This window comes from Chlorocebus sabaeus, chromosome 17 (genome assembly GCF_047675955.1).
Source record: "Chlorocebus sabaeus isolate Y175 chromosome 17, mChlSab1.0.hap1, whole genome shotgun sequence".
Taxonomy (NCBI): Eukaryota; Metazoa; Chordata; class Mammalia; order Primates; family Cercopithecidae; genus Chlorocebus; species Chlorocebus sabaeus.
The window spans coordinates 71,278,009-71,299,239 of NC_132920.1; the positions used below are offsets into that span (position 1 = coordinate 71,278,009).

A 21,231-nucleotide genomic window follows, 5' to 3' on the forward strand; every position below is an offset into this window, starting at 1 on the left:
ATAATAGTCAAGATTTTTCCAAATTGATAAAAGCCATAAGCCCACATATTCAAGAAATGCAGTAAATCCCAAGCACAAAAATTTTGAAGAAAATTGCATGAAAGCCAGATTGCTAAAACTACTGGGAAGAGAAAATCTTAAGATCAGCCAGAACAAAAAAGACACATAAGAGAAACAACGATAAGAATGACAGAATTTTATTTTCATCAACAATGCAAGCAACATTTTTATGTGTTATATAAGAAAAAATGTTAACTCAAAATTCCATAGTAAAAATATCTTTGAAAATTTAAATGAAATAAAAATTTCATAGAATATTTTAAAAAACTGTAAAAATTCATCATTAGCAGGTATGCAATATAGGAAGCATCAAAAAAAGTCCTTTAGTGAGAGGGAGAAATATATCAGATGGAAATATAGATTTACAAAAAGAAACAACAAGCACTGAAAATTATAACTGCATGAATAAGTATATGAGATTTTTTTCCTATTGTAAAAAATCTGTTCAAAAAATAATTGTCTGTTAAAACAAAAACAATAACAAAGTAGTGTAGGGTTTATAGCATTTGAAAATGTAAAACATATTGCAATGACAACACAAAAACAAGGATGAGAGTTAGAGTAATGTACCACTGTAACATTCTTATACTATAACAAAGTGGTATAATATAACTTGAAAATACACTGTGATAAGTTAAAGATGTATACTCTAAATCCTATAGCTGCTACTAAAATAAAAAATAAAGAGCTAGATCTAATAAGCCAATTGGAGATGTAATTGAATCACTTAAAATATTAAATTAATTCAGAAAGGGAAGGAAAGAAAACAACAGATGGAATAAATATGAAACAAATATCAAAATTATAGGTTTAAATCTGACCATATCAATAATAATATTTAACATAGATTATCTAAATACTTCAATTAAATCAGCAGTTATCAGATTGGATAACAAACCAAGACCCAGTTCTATGCTGCCTACAAAAAAAAAACCCTTTAAAAATAAAGATACAAATAGGTAAAAAATACATAAATGAAAGCACAGAAAACATATACCACATGAACATTAATTAAGAAAAACTGGAATGGATATATTAGTATCAGAAAAACTCTTGCTCTGAAATCTATGTATAAATATATTCATGGATAAAGAAAGTTATTTTATGCTTATTCTTTTTTATATTTTATTCTTATTCTTTAGGAAGACTTAGAAATACAAAATGTTTTTATGCATCTAATAACAACTTCAAAATATATGAAGCAAAACACATAGATGGAATCTATTTAAAAAAAATATTGGGACTAATAAATGCTATTGGCAAGGTTACAGGATACAGTATCACTTAAAAAATCAATTGTGTATACTAGCATTAAAAAAATCTGATATTACAATTTAAAATATCATTTAAAATAGCATCAAAATATTTAATAACTGGAAATAAATCTGGCAAAAGATGCCCTAGAACTATATACTGAAAATTGCAAAATGTAGCTGAGAGAAATTCAAGAAGTCCTAAATAAATAGAGAAACATAATATGTCTATGAGTTCAGAGGCTCAATATTGTTAAGATGTTAAATCTCCCAAATTGGTTTATAGAATCAGTTCAATAAAAATGCCAGAGGGGTTTTTGTTTTGTTTTGCGGAAGTTCAGAAACTGGCGTTAAAATTCATGTGAAAATGCAGAGGGTTGAGAATAGACTAAACAACCTTGAAAAAGAAGGAAGTTACAGAATTAAAATTACCTGACTTCAAGAATGCTTATAAAGCTACAGTAATTAAGACAGTGTGTATTGGCATAAAGAGAGGGAAATAGAATAATGGAAAACAATAGGGAACTAAAAAATAGATTCACACATGTATGAACAAAGGCTATTCAACAAAGGTGAAGAGAAAATTCAGTTGAGAAAGATTATTGTTTGTACTGAATGATACTGAAAAAGACCATATCCATATGCCCAAAAATAACTTCTATTTATATCTCATAACATATATAAAAGTTTACTCAAAATGGATTATAAAACTAAATGTAAAACTCAAACCAAGCAACTTATAGAAGTAAGCATATGAGGAAATATTTGTTACTTTGGGTTAGGTGGAGATTGCTAAGATAATACAGCAAAACTATAATTAATTTGACTTCATCTAAATTTAAAACTGCTTTTTCAAAGATACTGTTAAGAGAATGAAAAAAAAAAGCCACAGATTTTGAGAAAGTATTTTCAAATCTAATAAAAATCTTGTATCCAGCTTACACAAAGAACTCCCAAACTCAATGTTAAGAAAATGCTATAGGCTGAATGTTTGTGCACCTACTCCCAACTCCCCAACTCATGTCTTGAAATTTTAACCCCTATTTTGATGGTTTATCAATAGGTGATAAATGCTCCCATAAAAGACACTTAGGAGGGCTCCCTCACCCCTTCTGCCATGTGAGGATACAGGGAGAATACGATCATGCATGAACTAGGCAGCAGGCCCTCACCAGCCACTAAATCTGCTGGTGCCTTGATCTTGGACTTCCCAGCCTCCAGAACTATAATAAATAAACTTTTGTTGTTTATATGCCACCCAGTCTATAGTATTTTGTTATGACATTCCAAATGTGTTAAGACAGAAAACAACCTAATGTAAAAATTGGAAAAAATGCTTGAAGAGACATTTCAGTAATCAAGATATAAGGATGGAAAATAAGCACAAAAACAAAGATGTTGACCATCAGTGGTCATGAGAGAAATGCAAATAAAAATGACACGATACCATTATAAACCTTTAAGAATGGTTAAAATAAAAAAGACAAACTAAACTTACCAAGTGTTGGCATGTATGTGAAAGAACTAGAACGCATGCATTGCTGGTGGGAATGTAAAAAGTTGCAAACACTTTGGAAAACAATTTGGTACTTTCTTTAAAAGTTAAATAGATGCAATACTTCTCTCTTATCTTCAGTTTTGTTTCCCACAGTTTCAGTTGTCTGCAGTTAACTGTGGCCCAAAAATATTAAATGGAAAACTTTAGAAATAAACAATTCATAAGTTTTAAATCACAAATTGCACACCATTCTGAGTAGCATGATGAAATCTTGTACCACTCTGCTCTGTTCTGCCTAAGACATGAATTACCCCTTTGTCCAGTATTTGTGTGCTGTATACACTACATGCCCATCAGTCACTTAGTAGCCATCTTGGTTATCAGATCTACTATCTTAGTATTATTTTATTATATTATTAATTATTATGGTTAATCTCTTACTGTGCCTAATTTATAAATTAAACTTTATCATAAACACACATGTATAGAACAAAACACAGTACTGTATATATAGGGTCTGATATTATACATGGTTTCAGGCATCCACTGGGGGTCTTGAAACACATCCTCCATGAATAAGGGAATCTATTATAATATATTCCCTAGTATACAATCTAGCCATTCTATTCCTAGGTGTTTACCCCAAAGAAATGTAAACATATATTCAAACAAAGAGTTTTGTACAAATGTTCATAGCAGCTTTATTTGTAATGTTTCCAAACTGGGAACAACAGAAATGTCCATCCAGATGTGATTAAATAGATATGCTCATGTCTGATTGTCCAGGGGGATACTACTCATTAATAATAATGAATTACCTATAGATACATAGTATAACTTTCAGCTGTGCCCAACCCTTTGAATGTGATAACTTTTTTGCTTATCTGTGGTGGCAGATATCATAAAATTATACACGGATCTTTTTTTTTTTTTTTTTTTTTTTTTTTTAACTCATCAGCTATAGTCAGTGTTAGTAGTATTTTATGGGTGGCCCAAGACAATTCTTCCAGTGTGGTCTAGGGAAGACAAAAGTTTGGACACCCATGAATGAATCACAAAATAATTGTGCTGAGTGAAAGAAGCCAGACAAATGGAGTATAAATCTTGTGATTCTAATTATTAATATATAACATTCTAGGCAATGTGAATTAATCTACAGTGACCAAACTCAGATCATTGTTGCCTGATAATGGGAGACAGGTGGGTGGTATGAGGCAGAATGGGAAGGAGGGACATGAAGAATCTTTTGGGGGGTGATAGATATGATCTTTATTTTGATTGTGGTATGATTTCATAACACACCCATATATTTATAATTGCGCACTTTATGTCAATTTTACCTTAAGAAAGCTGTTTAAAAAAAAAATACAGGAGAAAGTCAGGAAACAAATTGAGACATACAACCTTAAAATATTTTTCCTGATTGTTGAATTTATAAGGTGAAATACCTTAGAACATATATTTAATAATTCATTCAACAATAATTTTAAAAACTATCTGAAACTATATAATTCAAGGATATCCAAAATGTATAGTCACGATGTGCATATCCCCATCTAACTTCTACAGACATTGATAGTTATCTGGCAATTCAAACTTTCTGAACGCAAATAATCTTTTTCAGGAGATACATTTTATTATTAGATAACATTAGTAGGGTATTACAGAAAGTGTCTGCCATGGAGTCTTGGCTCAGATTCCTGCTGTCCCTGTGAACTTTAGCAAGTTATTTTACTTCCCAATGTGCAAAGTGGTGCTCTACCGAGATCTTCTGGTGTCCCTTTTACTATCTTGGTGGGCCCTTACCCTGTCTTCTGTGAGCCTACCAGTTCATTTTCACACCCAGCCCCCATCCTTACACCTCCGTGGTCCTTAACTGATGACTGACAGTTGTGGGAGTTAGAAAGTCTTGCCTGCCATTGCAGAGGTCTCTTGGCATATGAAGTTTCATGAAGCAGGACTTTGACTGAAATCCTACACATGTCTGGCTTCTTTCTGTCCTTTTCCTTGATTCCCTCACCCTCTTTCCTATTTTGTTGGGAGTGCTTCCTTCAAAAATCACTCGCACAAGAATCTTCATTTCAGAATCTGATTTTGGGGAGCCAGATTCAGGATACTCCTCATAAGTAAATGGGGATGGCAAAACGCACCTTGCAAATTTGTTGCTAGAACCATGATGTAAGATCTAAAGCTAATGACACACAGGGCCTTCATTAAATAGCAAACACCCTCCACTTGTTACCTAGTGCAAGTTAGCAGCCTAAATACAGCATAATAGTAAAGAGAAATATTGACAAGTAGAAGAAAATCATGAGCATTCTGATCAGAGCCTACTTGGGCTCATATCTCAGCCATGTCATTTACTAGCTATGTTGCTTCATAAGTTACTTCATTACTTTGTACCTATCTTTCTGTAAAATGGGGATAATAGTGCCCAAGGTTGATAGAAATATGTTCTGAGTTATAACTGAGACTTAGGTCTGGCATGAGTTAAGCAATATTCCCTGTTCCCTATGTATCTATTTAAATATCCTGCTATATCTTTGAAATGAGAAGACTTTTAGGAAATACAAATATGAAATGCAAAAAAAAAATAAATAAAAAAAACAATAAACCAAACAAACAAAACCAAAAATTCTTGAATCTTGTTCACAACCAAGATTCAGACACAAAGAATTTTTAGCTGGCTTGGGCAAAGTGTGACAAGCAAGACGATTTTGGTGATGTGATTTTGGAAGCCCTGAGAATTCACAAAGGGGAGAATAAGTGTAACACAATGAATCCACTTTATTCAGCAATGGGAAGTGCTGTAAAGGGACTAGTCATTCTGGACAGAGCTCAGGAAATGATTAGAAAAAGTTCTGACTCAAGAGTTTCCTGAGGGTTGAAGGTGTTCTCACACTTTGTAATACTTTAGATTCCAACTAACTATGCTGTTCCATCCCCCAGAGCATTCCTCAGTGGAGCCGTGGTGCTTTCATCTCACTCCCTTTGTGCTACCAAATGACAGGAGCCATCTCAGGAGCAGAGGTGAATTGGGAGGGTTCTTTTCTTTTTAACTGTGGTAAGAATACTTAACATAAGACCTGCCCTCTTAACAAATGTTTAAGTGTGCAGTACATTGTAATTTGTCAGAGATACATGTTGTACAGGGAATCTTTAGAGCTTATTCATCTTGTTTAATGGAAACTTTAACCCTATTGATTAGTAACTTCCCATTTCAACCTCCCTTCGGCCCCTGGTAAGCAACATTCCACGCTTTGATTCTATGAGTCTGACTACTCTAGATACCATATATAAATGGAATCTAATGGTATTTATCTTTCTGTGACTGGATTATTTCACTCAGCATAGTGTCCTCAAGTCTCATCCATGTTGTCCGTTTTGTGGAAATTTTTTTTTTTTTTTTTTTTTTTTTGAGACGGAGTTTCACTTTTGTTGCCCAGGCTGGAGTGCAAAGTCGCAGTCTTGGCTCACCACAACCTCCCCCTCCTGGGTTCAAGCTATTCTCCTGCCTCAGCCTCCCAAGTAGCTGGGATTACAGGCATGCACCACCATGCCTGGTTAATTTTGTATTTTCAGTAGAGACGGGGTTTCTCCATGTTGGTTAGGCTGTTTTCGAACTCCCAACCTCAGGTGATCCACTCACCTTGGCCTCTCAAAGTGCTGGGATTACAGGTGTGAGCCACTGTATCCAGCCTTTTTTTTTTTTAAGGTTGAATAGTATCCCATTATGTATATATGCCACATTTTCTTTATTCATTCATATTTCAATAAACACTTAGGTTGTTTCTACATCTTTCTTATTATAAATAGTGCTGCAGTGAATATGGGAGTGCAGGTATCTCACTGGGATCCTGATTTCAGTTCTTTCAGATATATACCCAGTCGTGGGATTGCTGGATTGGATGGTAGTTTTTTGAGGAACCTCCATACTGTTTTCCATAGTGACTGCACCATTTTACATTCCTCCCAACAGAGTGCAAGGTTTCCAATTTCTCCACATTCTTACCAGTACTTGTTGTCTTTTGTTTTTATGATAATAGCTATCCTGACAGAGGTGAGAGGATATATCATTGTCGTTTTGATTTGCATTTCCCTGATGAATAGTGACATTGAGCATCTTTTTATATATCTGTCATCCATTTATATATCTCTGGAGAAATATCTATTCAAGCTTTTAGCCCAATTTTAAATCAAGTTATTAGTTATTTTTGCTATTGAGTTACAGGAGTTCCTTGTATGTATTTTGGAGATTAACGCCTATCAGATACACAGTCTGCAAATATTTTCTCCTACTCCATAGGTTGCTTTTTTTGGGGGGAGACAGAGTCTTGCTGTGTCATTCAGGCTGGGGTGTAGCAGTGGTGCACTCTTGGCTCACTGTAACCTCTGCTTCCCAGGTTCAAGCAATTCTCATGCCTCAGCCTTCCAAGAAGCTGTGTTTACAGGCGTGTGCCACCACACCTGGCTAATTTTTGTATTTTTCGTAGAGATGGGGTTTGCTATATTGCCCAGACTAGTCTCCAACTCCTGGCCTCAAGCGATCCACCTGCCTTGGCCTCCCAAAGTGTGAGGTTACAGACATGGGCCACTGCGCCCTGCCTAGGTTGCATTTTCATTCTGGGAAGATTCTGCTCTTCGTGGAGGCAGAAGTCGGGGAGGCAGAGGCATCCAGGTCAGTGCAAAGGGCAGGCAACACTGGTGAAAGATGAGGGGAAGAAGCCAATGATAGGTGATCACTCAGTGGGTTCATGAACACATATTGTACATACTATATATCCAGTAATACATGAATGGAGGTTTTCAAGAGATTAAGAATTCTGTACTGAGCAGGTGGGACACAGAGCAAACAAGATTGGATATTAACATTAATACAGACAACCTCATTCTTATCCATGGGCATTTGAGGCCTAGGTACATTCATGCTACGCAAGAATCAAGTGAGAAAATAACTATAAAAGGCTTAGTACTAGCCTAACTATATTAGGCACTTATTTTCTTTATTGCTTGCTTATACGTATATAAGAGCAAGCTCTCTCTTTCTCTCTCTCTATGTGTGTGTGTGTGTATATATATATACATATATACACATATACACATACATATATACACATATATATACACACACACTCATAATATTCTAATTGACATTTTTAGGAGAAATAAAATGGCGTGAAAGGTATTAAAGAGGCTAGAAAATAACAGGAAAAAGTGTACTCACTTCTAAATTAGATGAACACATTTTATCACATAAGCTTCATGAATAAAAAGCCTTGTAATAAGGTTTAATATTTGAACCTAAATTTCTTCAATTATTCATAATAGAAAAGCCTTGAAAAATATGGCATAATGCCCAAGCAGATTTATTACTTTAAAATGTAAATAAGAATATTCACTTTTTTAACCTCTCCTCCCAAATTAGCCATTTAGAAACAGTGCAGCGGTCTAGAACACAACAGTTTGCAGCTTGTATTTCACAGAGCCTTAGGGTTTCCCAAAAAAGGCATGAAAGGTGTGAAGTTGTTAAAAGGAAGCATTGGTGAAAGGCGAATGATCCCTTTACACTTTTTCTGTTTTAAGTACTGTGACTCAAGGCAAGATTTCATCTGAAAAAATAATTCTGCTATTGAAGAATAAAGATAACAAAAAGAAGAGGAATAAAAGCCATCATTATAACAGAAAGATCATTGACTAGAAATCAAGACACATGGGATGTAATCTAGCCATGTGATTTTAGGCAAAAAATTTACATTTTGAATTTTGACCTGCAAAGATTAAGAGCAACATAGCTTCTTTAACACTATTAAAGTATGCTAGAATGGATTAAGAAGTGATGCTAGTTTCAGCTTAAAAAAATTATTTGAATTTCAATTTCTTAGATATGTTCAAATGACTATAATTAAAATATCTATACCAAGTATTTGCTTTTAAAATTATGTTAATATTTAATATCTTGCCTATCAATAAAAGTTACTATTTATTGAAGTATTATTTCATTTAATTGAATTCTTCCCAGAACCCTATGAGTTGCTATTATCTCCATTTTATTAATAAAGGACAATGAAACTCTGAGATAGTCAAAGACTTGCCAAAATGAATTGTTTTCCAGACCTTTATGAGCCATGAGTCTTTCCTTTCTACCCCACAGGCAGCCTTCTTTTAGGATCATTTTGGACCAGTGGTGGAATTTATTTGTGGAATCAATGCCTGAGTGTCAAGGACACTTTGGGTTTCTGTAATTTAATGAATCAGTGTCTATTGGAATCAGTCTTAGCAAGAACATATACATGATGACCATACCGTCAAGATTTTCTTGAACAGACTCCATTCCAAGTGTTTTCCACCTGCTTTATTAAAGTATAATTGAGAAATAAAAATTGTATGTATTTACAGTGTACAATATAATGGTTTGAGATCTGTATACATTTTGAAATTATCAAATCAACCTTATTAGCATGACCTTTATCTCACATACCTATTTTTTTGTGATGAGAACTGTTAAGATCTAATTTCTCAGTAATTTTCAAGTATACATTATTATGAATTGTAGTGACTGTACTATACAATAGATCTTCAGAATGTATTCGTCTTAACTGAGACTTTGTACCCTTTCACCAGCGTCTCCCCTCTTTCCATGCCCACAGCCCTTGGCCACCACCATTCTACTCTCTGCTTCTATAAGTCTGACATTTTTAGATTCCATATACAAGTGAGATAATGAATTGTAACTATTTCTCCCCATTTGTTCACTAAAGGCAGAATTTCATTAGATATAACTTGCTTGGCTAGATAAGTGGGAGAGCAGAGCTGAGATTCAGACCTCCATCAGGTTCAAATAGCTGTGCTATTAATATTTGGCTTCCCAACACTTTCTTATCCAGTGAGTTTTAACACACCTCACTATCAACACTTTAATTCCAAAATAGTAATCCAGTTACAAAAATCAAACTAAAAGGATCTGAAGACATTGAGCTTCTTCCTCTCCTTTTCAGCACTTGACTTGTTTAAATGCTGCATCATTAATCCTAACAGAGATCTTATGTCTGAGCGACTTCTAAACTATTCAGTAACTATATTAACTCATTCTCTAAATTGTGGTGTCTGGATTAATGAGGCATATTTCTATGTACATAGAGTTATGTAAAAATGCTGTGCATCAATAAAATACGTTTATACAATTTACTAGGCTTTCTTATTCTTAGGTTGTTACTGGATAAATTACATTAAATGATGACTACTCTCACTAGTTGAGTTGACAATGGGAAGATGAACATCTTTGAAACATAGCTCAAAGTTATAACGTTCAGTCAATCACACTGTTTTATTGTTACTTTGATTTCGCTTCTGAGATGGTAAGTTATTTTTCTTGATTGTTAATCCAATATTATAGCTGGGTCTGAACTCTCACAGACCCCCTAAGCCTAAATATTTAATATATTAGGCTGGTTAAAATGCAAAATGGCTGAACTACAGACTTCCAGCCTAAGGCTGCAGTTTAGATTTTCTTCTTCCTTTTTCCCCCCTGTATATTAAACATCACAGCAGGGTCCTGTTAACAGTTGGTGTTTATTGGTTATGGGGTTTCTGTTTTACAGTGAGAGAAAAACTCTGCACACCACTAGGTACACAGCAAAAAGACTGCTATAATGAAACATTTTACAATTGGGTTGTATTTTATAATATCTGAAACTGACATAGGAAGAATTAGAGTTCAGACAGTTACCCTCAAAATTCAGAATTGGATCAGTTACTAGTGCTGCTAACATTCCCTTACCTTATTCATTTCCAAAATGATTATAAATGTATATTATTATGGCAGCTGTCCTCCGAAGAACCTAAGGCACTTTGCACAGAATAATTCTCTCCCTGCCTCTGGGAAAAGGGGAGGAAGCTTACCAGAAACTGCTCTCACTCTAGTTCTATTCCATAGTCTCAGTGACCTAAGTACTATAATGGAAGATCTGGATTTCCAACCCCATAGGCCAATGGTTATGCATTAAATCAAACATATTACAGTACTATATAATTACATGAACCTGATAGACTGAAAAGTAAGACATATTTATTAATATTATTAAATGTTTCAGGAAAAGTAGTTTTGCATGAGTGTTTAAAAGCTTGGGTTCTCTTTTCAGACAATCTGAATTTGAATTCAGGGACCAGAACAAACAGCTTTGGTAGCTTAATTACAGTGAATATAGATGAGCTCATGTCTCTCTCTCTCTCACCCCTTGTTTTGCCTTCATTATTCCCACTTCTCCCTGTTTCTTTATAAGGAACACTATGAAGAAACACTCTACCGTGCATCACAGTGGAGTTGGTGCAGCATTCCAGTGAACTTAAGGCCACTCAACTTCTAATTGTAGCTCTTTATCCCAATCCATTGCATAATTCTGCTTCAGTACAATAAGGGGGTTGGGCTAGGCCACTAAATGTTTGTTTTCTTTCAGACTATGTGGGAATAAATTTAACATGGTTTTTCTTTGTTTTTTCTGAACCTGTGCTACCCATTCAGCTACCTACTTAAACAGGCTCTGGAAATATTGCTCACCTGCGTTCCCACAGAATCCTCACATTTTTGTCTGGGAATGAATAGCAAAGAAAACGCATTATTTTTATAAATTGTGGGTGAATCAGGCTCTTCCAGTTGTACAAAATTTTGTAATTTAAATCAAATTAAATTTAATATGTATTCGTTTTTAAATTTAAGGGGTATGCTCCTTCTGGTGCTTAAAAAAATTGTAACTTAATTAAATGCATTCACATTCCTGTCCCAAGTCTGAATAAAATTTCTAATTCTGGAACTATCTTTATATGTGTATGTATATATTATTAATATCAACAGTGATATCCTTAGTTATGGGTTTTTTCTTTCCAGCTTGTGATTAAGTTTTACCGAAATCTCTAGCTGTCATACTTACGTCCATTGTTTAGCTGTATCTCTTTCAGCTTTCTTTCCCCTATCTTTTATAAATAAAACATGATCCTTAAGAATGAAATATTATTAATGCTGTGTTATTAGACTGAAGGCAGCACAATATTTCATAGGCATGTCTTACAATGAATGAAATACAGCCACACAGAGATGTCCACAAAACAAGCACATAACATAGAAACATGTATTCATACTGAGGATAGAATGCTGAACAGGAAATCTATTAGCTATATTTTGTGATTTTGTTATTCCTTTTGCCACTAACCTGGTATAAATGATTTAATGTTGTGTCTCGATCTTCCATTTGTAGAGGAAAACCAATAGCAAACCTGTTTAAACTGCAATATGAGAGTTGATGGTGACAACTTTGGCATTGGTAAATCATATTCTTAGTAAACCTGAAAACAGTCTGAATCTTGAAGCAGTTAAACTTGGGGATAATAATTTACTTTATCCAAAAGAGATATCATTCATTTGTGGAACTCCACACTATGAGTGTCAGTGGACACATATATAAAGAAATATATTGTGGACAAGTATAGGGGACAAAAGTATAGAAATATACTATACATCAAAGCAGAAGATGATGTGTGCTTCAACACTAGCCTCAAGTTCTACAGAAATTAAAAGGTAGAAGGCTCAAGGGACAATTTTACTATTTTGCTAGCAATGTAATCAGAATAACCTGAATTGGCAAATTAAAGGGGTAAATTACCAAATATCAAATACTGCAAAAAATTAGGTGATATTGTACTTTCCTAAAGATCCTTCTTGAGATTATATGGGTTATAAGTTGAATGGCTATGTACTTTATCTTTCAAAACAGGGACAGTTTTGAGAGTGAAAGAAGATATATTAATTACTCTGGATAACAGGTATAAACTAGGACTATCTTGGGCTATCTAGAATGTAGTGTTAACTTTGAAACTCAACAGAGTTAGAGACATTAATATACTTGTAAGCTAACAAATTAGCCTGCCACTGTATGTCTGTATATGTGCATAATGTATGTGTATATATACATGTTTATGTGTGTGTGCATGCATTTACACTCTAACAGAAATATGAGACCTCTAGTTGGATCAGAAAATAGATCTCTTATCTCTCTTAATAGAGTATCTTTTGTCAGTTTCCACACCCCAAGTCCCCATGTGGCAATTTTGCGAGAGCCAGATATACCTGCACAGGTGGCACAAGAGAGAACACCACGCTGTGAAACTCAGAACTTACATAGGGCAGCTGGCATGCCTGCACATCCTCTTTGCTGGGGAGAGAAAGAAAGTGTTAGAGAGATAGATAGAGATTCCTTTTCTCTGGAATGTGAACCAATCCTCTCTGGGGACAGAAGCGGAAGGTGTCTACTTCATCACCTTCACCACTCTGGAATGTAAATGAGTGACTCCCAGGAGCTAAATTTCTATGGGTCTCTGGAGGTATCTATCTTTAAGACTGCTATTCAGTTATCTGTTTTTGTTTGTTTGTTTGTTTGTTTTGCTTTTTTGTTTTGCTTGTTGCCCAGGCTGGAGTGCAATAGTGCAATCTTGGCTCACTGCAGCCTCCATCTCCTGGGTTCCAGCGATTCTCCTGCCTCAGCCTCCTGGGTATCTGGGGTTACAGGCATGTGCCACCACGCCTGGCTAATTTTTGTATTTTTGGTAGAGATGGAGTTTTGCCATGTTGGCCAGGCTGGTCTCGAACTCCTGACCTCAAGAAATCGGCCGCCTTGGCCTCCAAAAGTGCTGGGATTACAGGCGTGAGCCACCGTGCCCAGCCTCAATTACCTGTTAACTCAGGTGACTGTGCTCTTTGCTCAGAAACATTATAGTATTTATAAAACATTGTCTGCCAACTAGTCTCTCACCCTAGTTGAATATCACTGGGTGCATGATTATCTTTTCAAAACCAAAGACAATTACAGTTAATTTCAGAATTTTCAGTGAAACCTAATGCTTCCCTAGGTTTTTCAGATAGCCTGTTTGGGGCTAATTTATGTATTTATATCTGAATTGCATATCCAGAGTGAATCCAGTTGAATTCCCCACAGATTTCTGGGATGAGAAACATAGGCATTAGGTCATTTTTGGTAGTAAACTATAGAAATCTGATTTGAGCTAGCTTATGCCCCCAAAATGGAATTTGTTATAAGGCCATTGGGTGTCAGAAAACCTAAGGGAAAGACGAGCTGAAAGGAAGGATTCTGCTTCCCTGCATCTTTTTCCTGTGTTTCTTCCTCATTCTTCTGTCTCATTGCAGATCAGCTCCCTTCGTGTCTCTGTCTATATGGCTTAATATGAAAAATAAAGAACACTTTTGTTTCAAAAAGTCATAGCATAGCTTTTAATGCATATTTTACATGTCTCTCTGTCTTAGGCTTTGTGGCAAGAAACAAAGATTCAATCAAATTACTTTGGGCTATTTGTGCAATAACAAGGGAGACCCTGTGGAGCTTAAAATAGCAAGATTCATGGGTTTCCAGATAGGCAGAATATCTGACACTGAGTCAGAAACTGGACTGGGTTAACTTTTAGCCCCTAGGAAGTTAGATTTTGTTCATCTTTTGTGTTTAACATAACTCAGAAACACACTCTGTACTTTGGTGCTGCCCAACAATAGCCACATTACCACGAGACCGTCTTTCTGACCATTCCCACCCGAGCACCCTGGCCTCCCTTTGTATGTTTCCAGTTTCTGGGAAGAACTACTCAAGTCTCCTTTTAGTGGCATCTTTAGGATTTCTATATGGCTGAGGCTCAAGGCAGGCATGAGGTTTGAAAAGGGCATTAAAATTATGTTTTCATTATTAATAAAATTGCCTACTTTAAGGAACTGAGGTAGGGAGTGATAAAGGTTATGGAGCAGGAGTGAGTCTCTTTCTCAAGCCAATGTCAGGTCTAAAAATGTACACGTTTCTGAAAGAGAAAATCTGATTGGAATAGAAAGTGTCTGTCATCTCTGTTTGGGCAGAGCTTTTGCACTGACTTCAAGTCTTGTGATCTCTCCCTGACCTAATCAGGAGTGTCCAGACAGGCATGGTCACATGGCATAGCTCAGGATTATTTCCACAGAAGGAGCTGCCTGGACCGTATTACCCAAGGTTCCCGTATCATCGCCACTGGTGTTCCTTTGATTAAAGCAGAGGGAAGCTTATTTGTAAGAGCACCAAATCATAGACTTGAACCTCAGCTCTGTGGTTTGAAGGGCTGGTGACTTTAGACAGGTTATTTCCTGTCTATGAGGCTGCGTTTTCTTGTGTTTGAGATGGAGATACTGACCCCAATTGAGAAAAGTAGCGAAGACGAAATGAGATAGTGGATATAAAAGAATTGTGTGGTTGGTAAAGCCTTTTGAAAGTAAAGGGTTAACATTTGCAATGCTGTAAAACTTTCAGAAGACTTGGCTAATATTAATAATTAAATAGCCAACACTTCCTGAATGCGTCTGCTCCAAAAACTTTGTGCATATTATTTTAATTAGTCATCATAATTACTCTATGGGGTACATACTATTATTGTTTCTATTTTCAGATGACAAATCTAATGTACACAGAGGTTAAGTAACTTGCCTAAGGTCACACAGCTGGTAAGTAAAGTTAGGATTTCAACCAGATAGTCTGGCTCCAAAACCAGTACTCTATTCTACCTAGGTCTCTAAGACTCTAATGAAGTTTCATGGTAACAAACAGTATGAAAATATAAATTAATCCATAAGGTAGAAAAATCAACTTCTGTACTGTCCTAAGGAGCTAGAGATAACCTTAAGAAACTAAGATTCTTGTATGAGAAGAGAGTCTAATTTATATACAACGAATCAGGCCAAAGTTGTGCCACTTGCTGGTTTAAAAAGATTACTTTCATTTTTTTTAGTTTTGTTTTCCATTTAGATTAGGAGGCTTTCCTTATTCTGTCAGAAATACTCATAGGCGTTAGTGAACACTGTTGGGTGTGTTTCTGGATTAGAGAAGTGCTAGGCCAACAAATTAAATCTTTTGATCTTTTGTAAAGAAATAGCTCTGTAATTGTCAACTCTTTCTGTTAAGAAACTCAGTTGCCTTGAACCATAAGCGATCATAGGCCCATACAAACATTGATTTTTTTGAATTCCACAGTTTCTAATTTTCCTAGTTAATATCTTGATGTATACATACAGATTTTCTGAAAATAACACAGAAAAATTCTACTGCTCAAAACTGGTTCCATAATAATTATGCAGCATTTTATAATTGAAAGGTTAGATGAACAGTTATTTTTTCTTTTTATTTTCATTTATTTTTTTAAAATTAACATACATTTCATATTAATGCATAGTTATCTTTAAGTTAAGGGGTCTAAATACTTTGCATGATCCTCACTGTACATGAATATACAGTACAAAAGTAGTAAGAAAACACTAGTGAATAGTAATTCACTAGTATTGTTATTGTTGTAATAGCTAACAATCATCACAGGTTTACTATGTTTTAGGCACTGTTTTAAATGTTTTTGTATGTAATTACTTTAATCTGCACAGCTTTAAATCATTGGGGTGACAGAGATTACTAGTTTTCCCCCCAATTTCTGTTCTCCCCTCTTGCTATAGTGATAAAGTTTTATCAAGGCATGTGGCATCCCTTGAAACTAGATGTGGCCATTGACTAGGTTCTGGTCAATGGGACTGTGAGTAGGAGTGATGTGGGAACTTCTGGATCATACTCCTAAAGGAGATGAGGACATGTTCCCTTTTTTCTTATCCTCTTCTGCTAGCTAGAATGCAGATATCCTGGTGGCAGCTGGAGTAGCCATCATGGTCCATGAGACAGAAGCCACCTTTTGAGACAGCAGAACAAAAAGACACAAGGAGTCAAGCTCCACAGAATCATGGTGCCACCTTAGCAGCCCTGGACTCCTATAGAGTGAAGTGAAGAGAAGCAAACTTCTATTTCATTTAAGTGGCTATTATTTTTGTTCTTATTATTATACAGTCAAACCACTACCGTAACTACTGAAGTTGATACCATCATCATTCTCATTTTAAAGACGGATAAAGTGAGACACACAGAACTTAAGTGATGGAGTGGCAGAGCCAGGGTTTGAACCAGAGAGTCTAGCTTCAGAGACTTCCCTCTTAACCACAGCCCTCTACTTTTTTACTTTTTCTGATAAAATACCATGCATATTTGTGTTTTATTAATTTTAATGTGATTTTCTGCCATTTGTGACTTAGGGATGGGAGGATCAGAAGTTTTTTTGTTTTTTTTGTTTTTTTTCTGGGTTTTTTTTTGCCTTTGTGCCTTTTGTATCATGAAGAGGTCATGTTGAAATCAATCTGGATGTGTCTAGATTTATGTAGGGAAGGATGGTGAGGCTGACAATGGAACCAGAAACAGGGAGGCACAAGCGATAATGTGCAGAAGATAGGGATGGGGAAGTAATGAAATGGAGACACGAATGTGATTAAAGAGAGACAATTTCTGCACAGCTGATATGGAAAGCAAATAACAAGTGTGTGGAAAGAGGAAGGAGATAAAGTCAGTATTTCCATATCACTGACAGATCTGGTCCCATGTCAGGTGCAATCAAGGTTGCCTGCATCTTGCAGTTGGTCCTACTAGCTGCAGGTACCCTGGGACAACAATGATCCTGCAGCCTAAAGGAACACATAAGGTTCTCGAAACTTGAGTTTCAGTGTGACCTTCTCCACAGGAATCTTTTCAGCTTTAGGTCTTCTGGCGAGGCCTCAGAGCAGCACTTCCTGAAGCTTCATTTAAAGATACTGTTTCGTTTCCCTGTCTGTCCTGGCTTCTCCTTCTGTCAGCTTTGTGGCAGCAAAGGCAAGATAACCCTTGGTATTAGAAAGGTATGATGCCTAAAATTAGAAGACTCTGAAATCTTTTCAAATTGACCCCTCACTTTTCATATAGGTTGACCTAAATTTCATTTCAGAACAGGGATTCTTCCTCTCACCACATAAGTTTTGAGCATGTTTCTTCACTTTTCTCTATTTCATTTTCCTTAGGTGTGAACAAAAGACTTGCACTAAGTGAATGCTGAGGGCATTTACAGGAATAGCCTTCCATGGTTTGCCCTTCTCCATAGCTTAGTATTTCCAAACCACTGAAAAAGAAGTCATAAACTATGCATTTTCTTCAATACTTCCTTTCTCTTCACTGCCTCAGTTACTTAGATAATGGGACGTTTTGTGTGTTCGTGCCTTTGTCTAAGAAATCATGAAAGAGGAAGTGTCTCATTAGAAAAGGTGACTTCTATTTACTTACATTGCGACCAAGGCAAAAAGACAATTCTGTCTTCAGGAAAGTGGATTTGTTCCAGGGAGAACAATGAGAAGATGTATCTGGACTCCACATTTCTAACATCTGGGATTGCTCTCTCATTGAAAGGAGAATTTCCTAACTTTTAACTTCATAAACGTTGCTCTAGGAGAGGAGTAGTAATGACCCTCACTGACAAAGAATGCAATACAATTCAGAATATGCTTGACACAAATCATCATCAAGTTAATAGTGCTTTACACTTGGCAAAGTGCTCTCACAGTACAAGGCCCCCTGCCCAATGTGGGCAAAACACAATGAATAAAATATGATCCCCGCTCAGAAGGGGCCTATAATCCAGGGTAGAAAATAGACACGTGCATAAATAATTCTAACTCAAGACAGACCCCATTTTTGCTTTATTAGAGGTACAAAGAAAATACCAGCAGAACAGCAGAGGGAGAGGTTACTCCCCATAGGGTTGTAAATGAAGGTTTCTTGAAAAAAGTGAGAATGTGTCAAGGCTATTGCTAAGAGCAAACATAACTGGTTACTTTACCTATTTAATTTCTTTTAATTTTTACAATAACCCAAATGAGGATGTAGAAGATGAAGAAAAAATTGGAAAATGTAGGAAATTTGTTGTCTTATGGATACAGATAGAAGGGGTTGATGTTGCTATTCACCCCAGAGAAAACCACAGAGTTGCCTGTGTGAGAAGCATCTAGATTTTAGAGCACTTCTTATATTGGAGAGTGTGTCCGATGACTTTTGACTTGTAGGCACATAAAGGGAATTTTATGCATGCTTCAATGTACATTTTAAGTCTGACTATACCTAACATGCTTATCAACAGTAGTCATTTTAGTATAATGAGAATATGTGATTTTTCCTTTTATTTATTTTCCAAATACAATTTTAGGGTATGCCTTTGAGACAGAAAATAAATAAAAAGAAATTAAAAATTCAAAAGGAATAGTGACAGAGTAAAAGCGAGAGTGAGACATGAAAGTGTTTTTCATATATAGGTTTCTTACATTTCATTTTTTTGTGACTGAATATATTGCAGTGCTTATCTTGATCCTTGAGAGTGCATATTGTTATTAGCAGACACTGTCAGCTGGTGGAAAGGGCACAGATCCGGAGACTTAGAAAGCTTAGATTTTAATCCCGGCTGTCTTGCAGAAAGGAAAAAGAAAAGAAACAAATCTTTTGGTAATATGCAGTTATGTGTGTGCCACCATCTTTCTTCTTCACTATAGGTCTGTGCTTTTTTTTAAAACAAAACAAAACAAAACAAAACTAAAAAAAACCAAAACAACGGAGTCTCGCTTTGTCGCCAGGCTGGAGTGCAGTGGCAAGTGACGTCGGCTCACTGCAACCTCTGCCTCCTGGGTTGAAGCCCTTCTCCTGCCTCAGCCTCCCGATTAGCAGGGATAGCTGGGACTACAGGTGCGCGCCACCACTCCTAGCTAATTTTTGTAATTTTAGTAGAGATGGGGTTTCACCATGTTGGCCAGAATGCTCTGAATCTTTTGACCTCGTGATCCGCCCGCCTCGGCCTCCCAAAGTGCTTGTATCACAGGCGTGAGCCACCGCGCCGGTCCAGTTCTGTGATCTTAATAAGCCATTTAACCTCAGCCTCAGATAGCTCATCTGTTGAGCGGTCACTTCCCTCATCAAGTGCTTGTACGACATTGACAAACATATAATCTGATATTTATGTAAAGTAGCTATTTTTTTAAAAAAATTATGGCTCCTCCCGCGAATCTCAGCCTCTGGCACCAGGGCCGCTCCGTCCGTGCTCCGCCTCGCCATGACTTCCTACAGCTATAGCCAGTCGTCCGCCAAGTCGTCCTTGGGGGCCTGGGCGGCGGCTCAGTGAGTTTGGAGCCAGGGGTCGCCTTTTGCGCGCCCAGCATGCACTGGGGCCAGCGGCCGCGGCGCTTCCGTGTCCTCCGCCCGCTTCGTGTCTGTCCTCGTCCTCCTTGGGGGGCTACAGCGGCGTCCTGGCCGCGTCCGACCGGCTGCTGGAGAGCAACGAGAAGCTCACTATGCAGAACCTCAACGGCCGCCTGGCCTCCTACCTGGACAAGGTGTGCGCCCTGGAGGCAGCCAACTGCCAGCTGGAGGTGAAGATCCGCGACTGGTACCAGAAGCAAGGTCCCGGGCCCTCCCGCGACTACAGCCACTACTACAAGACCATCCAGGACCTGCGGGACAAGATTCTTGGTGCCACCATTGAGAACTCCAGGATTGTCCTGGAGATCGACAACGCCCGTCTGGCTGCAGATAACTTCCGAACCAAGACTGAAACGGAGCAGGCTCTGCGCAGGACCGTGGAGGCCGACATCAACGGCCTGCGCAGGGTGCTGGACGAGATGACCCTGGCCAGTACCGACCTGGAGATGCAGATCGAAGGCCTGAAGGAAGAGCAGGCCTACCTGAAGAAGAACCATGGAGAGGAAATCAGTGGGCTGAGGGGCCAAGTGGGAGGCCAGGTCAGTGTGGAGGTGGATGAGCCTGTCCAAGGTGACTGACCTGCGGCGCACCCTACAGGGTCTTGAGCTGCAGTCACAGCTGAGCATGAAAGTCACCTTGGAAGGCACACTGACAGAAACGGAGGCGCGCGTTGGAGCCCAGCTGGCGCAGATCCAGCCGCTGATCAATGGTGTTGAAGCCCAGCTGGGCGATGTGCGAGCTGATAGTGAGCGGCAGAATCAGGTGTACCAGCAGTTCATGGACATCAAGTCGCGGCTGCAGCAGGAGATCGCCACCTACCGCAGCCTGCTCGAGGGCCAGCAAGATCACTACAATAATCTTCCCGCCTTCAAGGTCCTCTGAGACAGCAGGCTAAGGGGCTTCTGCTGTCCTTCGGAGGGTGCCTCCTGGATAGGAGGATGGGAACGAAGGTACCCTTATCCCTTGCTCTTCCCCTGATCTGCCAATAAAATTTTATGGTCCAAGGGAAATATATATATGTATATGTGCGTGTGTGTGGTTATATGTGTGTGTGTGTATATATATATATAATAAAAACAATACATGCTTGTTGTAAAAATGTAGAAAACACGGCGAACTAATCAGAAATCCATAAATATCACCCGTGACTTTACGACCCAGTGAGATCCACGTTGCTTGCACTTCGTTGAATCTGCTTCCCCTTTGTACTTCTGTTTCTCCATTTCTCCAGGCTAAGAAAGGTGAAAGCAGGGAATCCATCTGCCTTTATCCGACT

The 21,231-nt window shown here is 37.4% G+C and overlaps 1 pseudogene; it reads left to right on the plus strand.

Moving 5' to 3' along the window:
* The first annotated feature begins 19,809 nt into the window (after positions 1–19,809).
* LOC103243922 (keratin, type I cytoskeletal 19 pseudogene) lies at positions 19,810–20,837 on the plus strand (annotated as a pseudogene).
* Positions 20,838–21,231: the final 394 nt, after the last annotated feature.